We start from the raw sequence: 6393 nt of genomic DNA, 5'->3' as shown, positions 1-6393 counted from the left end.
TCGATATACATATACATATATACCAAAAAAACAACAAAACATATGCGAAACATATATCAACATCAACCAAAAATGCTTTGCCTCAATTGACAAAGAATGAAGGATACAAGGTTTGCATCTAATCTACCATCTCCCATGTAGCTTCTTCAGGCCCAAAGTGCTTCCATTGCACTTTAACTTACTCTATGGATCTGTCGCTGAGCATGAGATGCTTCCCCTGCAATATGCACTGAGGCTCTGGCTGGAACTCTCCTTCGTGCTCCTTTTGCAATACAAACCAATCAATAACATGATCAACGTCCTTTATATACTTCTTAAGCAATGAAATATGGAAAAAATCATGGAATTTCACTATTGGAGGCTATAGAAGTCGATATGCCACTGTTCCAATCCTCTCAAAGATCTCAAAAGGCCCGTAATACCGTGGTGCCAACTTGACACATGATCCAATCCTCAAAGCGATTTTCTTGGGTTTGATGTGAAAATACACATGCTGTTGGCTTAGTGGGGCCTAACCCAGGTTCAAAGGTGATTTAGCCAAGCAAATCTCAGTACTACTGGCCCTTTCGGCAACAGTCCACAGAGCGTGGACTGAGGTCTCACCCGAAGTAGTATGGGAGGGTGCTAGAAGCATGTTTCCACACCCTTGGGATGTCTGATGGGCTTCTGGAGGTTCACGGTCTAACCTATCACTGCACACCCTTGCGATCCCTTCGCGACCTTGCTATTTAAACGATTACTTAACTTGTGTGTGTGAGATTTATGGTTATTACAACATAATCAACAATCATATCAATGCGCGCAATACATAAACGAGTATAAACATAAAGAAGATAATGCACAACAATTACACAGAATTAGGATAAACTTCTCTTTATTAGCTTTCTGTCCCGATTACAGACTCGACTCCGCCCTGTGCACTCAGCTGCAGGGGTTCGCACACTCAGCTACAGACTCTACTAGTCCTCTACGCACTTAGCTGCAGAGCCTCTTCCTACTACTACAACCCAAGACACTTAGAATTCTACTCTAAGATTGAACCATTCCTTCGCTATTCTCCCTATCCATCACTTCTTAACTGACTTTACAACTTAGAGCCTCGCTCTATTTATACAATCCCATGGTCCGCGGACCATGGGTAGGCTGACTTTACACTATTTTACAATAAAATGTTTAGGGTGGACAACCCTATGACTCAATCGTACACTTTGCGCTCCGCGCCTAAAATTCACGGAGTTTTACAACATATTTGGCCAAAACTTGGGCTTTGAGAACCAAAAACCTGTTGTGGGGGGATTCCATGCCCAACAGGCCCCTAACACAATCATCGTGACTCGTCCCGAGTCACTCTACTTGTGCGGCGATCTTGGCATGGAGCCCCTCCAACCAATCCTGTGTTGTACGAAGGTCTGCAACGCACTGTTCTGCAGTCTGCTAGATCTGCTCCACTCTTTTAGCTGAAGTCTCACTATCAGGGGAAAATCCCTGTCTTAAGGCATGCATTGCCTTCATTTGTACAAGCTTTCCTTCGATGTCTGTCATGATGAGGAAGGCCTCATCAATCCAAGGCTGGACATGTGCTTTAAGGACTACCTTTTTCTATTGCGTGACATCCACCTGTTCCTTCAATGCCTTTGCCTGCTGTAGCTTCGCAAGCCGCTGGGTTAGGACAACTGTCTGCACCATTTCGCGTACACTATCATACTGTACTTGAAGCTCCCATGCCTCCGCTTCCAGGCTCTGTATGTTGGGGTCCTCTTGTAATGAAGTGAGGACCGCGAAGGATTCCTCCAACATAGTGGTGCAGTTCTGTATTGCCTGTCCTATTTATTCCAGCCCTTTTTGAATAGTGCCAGTGCACTGTTCCCTAACTTTTGGGGGCATAGGGGACTGCACCTTTAATTGCAACTCGACAATCTAAAGGTTGAGGTCCAGCTGTACCCTCGTTGCTTCCTCCTTTGCCTTGCGGAATCCAGTTTCCAATCGGTGGATCCGCTCTGCTACTGGTAGATTTGCTACGATGACCAATTCCGGAACATTTCTATAAACATTGTCTACCGCATGCTCTAGTCCTTGAGTATGTGCAACCAATTCATCACATTGCCGGTTGAGCTGTTCCATATTGATATTTTGTTCACTCCATACCTGTAGCGCACAACCTTCTCTGGCACGGAGCTTAGCTATGATCCCATCCTGTAACTAGTACAGGGTTTCTTGCGGAAGGGAAACCAAGTTTAAGCCCAGTCCCTTAATCTTGCCCACCACAGCTCGGTCAACTTCATTCGCTGCTGCTAACGCGCCCTCGAGGAACACAAAAGTGTTGGTCATTTGGGCACGCAACATCTGTTCCGCCTCCGATGTACCTACTGCGACATATGGGGCCATCGTTCTTGTTTGTGGGGTCTTCACTTGTAGTTCTTGTAGCTGCACGCTTAGTGCCCCCAACATAGTGTTCTGCTCCATCATCACCTCTTGGAGCGCGTCCTTAGTGACATTGCAAACTATTTGGCTAATGTCAAAAAGATCACCTTCTGTAAGCGTGATTGGGTTGACAGATGTCTTTGATGCCTTAACCTTCTTTATGGGGACTGGTTTCTCAGGGACGCGTAGTCGTTTCAAATGTTGCGAGGTGGTTCCTGGGTCCGCGCGCTCTTCGGACAGGTCTATGTCCTCAGCCCCTTGCCCTGTGGACATGTCATGGCCCTCCTCAACCTCTTATGTTGGTGTTGTTGTTGTTTTTGCTATTTGCGCTGCTACTGCTTCATTGGCAGGCTTCTGCTGTGCGGGTACCTCTGCTGCTGCTTTTTCCTGGTGCCTCTTTTCGGCCAGCTGTGCGATGCGCAGCTTGGTGTCCTTCTTCCTTTGTTGAGATACGACCCTTTCCATTCCTTCCAAGTTCGGGGCGCACCACTTCGGAGGCCATGTCCAACATCATGAAGATGGCGTCATCAGTAGCAATGAATGGGAGGTTTGTCCATGCCTTTGATGGATCCTTTCGCATCCAGACATAAATGTCGTGCATGTTCACTTTAAACTCTACGAAGCTCTATAGAGTTGCGTAGACTATGGGAGACAACTGTGGTCTTCTATTGATCCACATCCGGATGCTCGCCTCCATCAGGACCCAAAAAACCTTGGTGGCACGAATCTACTTTGCATCCTTAGTGGCCCAGAGCGAAGTGTACTTCGCGGCCTCAAGTATGTCCTAATCAATATTCGGGGACTGGCTATGTTCTGGTAGTTCGCCTGCTATCAACAAGATGGATAAGAGCAACCATGCGTAGTGGAAGGTCTTACCCTGCTCTTGGGCCTCCTTGCAGTTTGTCAAAAATTCCTCACATAGGAACTTCGCCCAGTTGAACTGGACCCCCTCTGCGCATTGTTCGTCCAGCACAACCATAGGTGTTGGTAATTCATCGGCACGACACTTCCGCATTAATTTTCCGGCCATGAGCTGGGTGGCTACGTGCATGCCTTTGTCCTTGATACTTGCAATTTCATAGCCTCACTTCTTCTTTTCCAGCTTGTATTTAGTTTTCATGGCTTCTGCAACAGCCAAATCGCTGCTTTTGCCTGCCTTCATCGTGGGGTCCTTTCCCTTACAGGGAAGTCAAGAAATCCGGTGAATAAGCTCTACCGTGATGGGAATAGGCTTCTCCAGCCATAAATACCCATCATGCACCTGGAACAACATCTGCCTGATGACGAAAATGGTGATGGGCACGCAGTGAAAGTGGGGTATCCATCGTAGATGAAGTAACTTGGCCTTCTCCACACTGCGTAACCATTTTCGCGGCTACAGCGTGATTACTGGCCCCTCCAAATTTTGCTTCATCAAGCTCTCCATCACTAGGTGTGGTAACTTCTCGCTATCCACAAGGTCCTAATCTTTGAATTTCAGGGTAGGTACCTAGCCTAGGGGCGGACCTTCAAAAGTAATTCCATTAGGGAGGAGCAGGGTCTGGATCACACTCTTCATGGCCTCCAGGTCTTTGGGCAACCTAACCTTCCCTTTCCATGGAGGGACATACGTGGGTAAATTCGCTGTGGAAGGCATTGGTGGGACGTCCTCCTCCACATTGTCTTGCTCCTCTATTTGATCAATTAGAGCCTGTAAGTCCTCCTCCTCTTCGTTTGATTCAATGGTGATGCTCTTGCCTTTTTCTTCCATTGATATCTTGCCGAACCGTGGGTTTCTTGGGGACACATGGATTGGTCCCATATTCTATTTATCTTTCTTCAGCCGTGACATCCGTGGTGATTTTGGAACTTCTGGTGCAACCGCCGCATCTGCGGGCTCCTCAATGGTATCTTCGATAAATTTCACACCTGGCTTAGTAGCAGTCATCGTGTTTGCATGGGATATGTTCTGTCGCGTACTAAAAAATGGTAAGATTGCTCAGCGCTCAATACTCTGCAACTGCTCAAATCCCAAACAACCAAGTGTTGTCTCATGGTTAGTCCTTGGAGTTTTATAGCGTCTTTTGAATTTGAATTTGACCGTTCCCCCCATTTCTGAGTCATTAATGCATTCTTGGCGGCAGATCGTCCCAAATCTAGCTCTTAATTCGTGTCTTAATTTCCCGCCGCCCGCTCCCTTTTTCCTTAAATTGGACATCTCATCATGAACAACGACATCGACCGTTAGTTCCTAGTTGACCTGCGTGATAGCGCAGCCCCCCGTGTGTGGGCACGAACCTTGTACCATGCTGATTCTGCGTGCACCTCCCCCACCGCACAGTTCCCAAATAGACTCTTTTAGAGTCTCGTGCTCTCTTTCAACTGTCTAGAGTGCTGAGACTGTGCTCCCTACGGCTAGTCAGGTGGTCGCACCACCTGTGTGAGACTCCAATTCGCCTTCCAGTCTAGTTCATGGACACTCCTCAATTGCCCTTGCAACGACCGACGTAGCGTGTTCTACCTCATGTGGTGCGCTCTCCTTGTTACTGCGTTTGGTAAGGTGTGGTCTCTGTTATCACCCTAAGAAACTCTCCTAGGTTGTATCTCAGAGATGCTCGGGAACATTACAAAATCAACGAAAATGTTGGAAATGGGTGGATGAATGGAAGGAATGATGCATATTCAAGCCAGATAACCACTTCTACTATGCTTAACCCCAGACATGGGTGAACACCCCCAGACTACAAGGCTTTAGACCACCAATTACTCACAGTTTGAGGATTAGGTGAAGATGGAGAATACTGACCACACCAGGGATGCACAAGACCATGTGATGGCCGGCTGCAACTAGTAAAGAGGTCTGCAAATCTATTTCCTAATGCATAGACAGGATGACAGCTCTCTAGCACTAAGTAAACAGAAACCTGCATAGCACATTCAATGATACATACTGGATTCTAACACAGAGGTGGGATGACAGCCCCTCTAATGCTAAACATCAAGAGCACATGAAAAATACATAGTAGGCATAGACTAGAATAGAGTAGAAATGGAAAGTGAGAAATTAACAGCAAAAGAAGCTTGTATTAGCTAAAAATGAAGCCCAGACGTTGCAGGTATCATAGTAGTTACAGTCTCCAGAAGTTGAACCTTACATCAAAACAACAACCATCCACCAGATTACATCTGTCTTCTCGGTATATATAGAGTTTGTTTACAAAGATATTCTGCTGTTCTAGGCGTGGAGGGGTCATAATGGACCACCAACCACCTTAACTCTTTGATGGAGTCTCTGCTACACTCTGCTTGCTTCAATAAATTAATTTGACATTCTTTGTTGCTCGACCGTCCTTCCTGCACAGGTGGAGTATAATACAGAATGAGTTCCATAACTGATAAATGCTTTAACTGCTCGAGGCACGTCCTTCTCTTCTCGGCCATACTTTCTGTTAAATGCAGTGGTTGAGGAATAACTGTGCCGGGTACAGGTAGTTGATCGCCGTTGTCCTTCGGAAGCACAGTTCAGAAAAAGGTGGCGTAGACTTCATGGCCGGTGGATAGAGTAAACGGAGGAATCAGTATCAGCCATCGGATCACATGGATGGACAACAAATATTGATTTGCAGGAGCTATCGGGAAGAATCAAGAGCGGGCGGTCGTGAGCCATTAGATCTGGACGCAGCAGATCTGACGGTCATCGGGTGGTAAAGATATGCGGAGGTTAACCGGCGGGGACGGGCGTACGGGTGGTAAGCGGTATTCCCCGCACTGCTGTTGAAAGATGGGTGGTAATCATACAGTGGGGCGCAATCCCATTTATCATGTGACGCGTGGCAGATGGGATCGGCGAGAAACCACTTTCCCCGTGAGTTAAAGCGTGGGTAAGTTACGGGCGTGAAAGGTACAAATGCCGTCAGATCGCGCGGCAAACAATCGGATGGCGGGGAGATAAACAAAGTTTAGAATTCGGTAAAAGGCTGAGATGACAGGGAA

Source organism: Pinus tabuliformis, chromosome 2_2 (assembly GCF_031772625.1).
Source record: "Pinus tabuliformis cultivar Carrire ecotype Pingquan chromosome 2_2, CPIR1, whole genome shotgun sequence".
NCBI lineage: Eukaryota > Viridiplantae > Streptophyta > Pinopsida > Pinales > Pinaceae > Pinus > Pinus tabuliformis.
Note: the sequence above shows the minus strand (reverse complement) of the source record.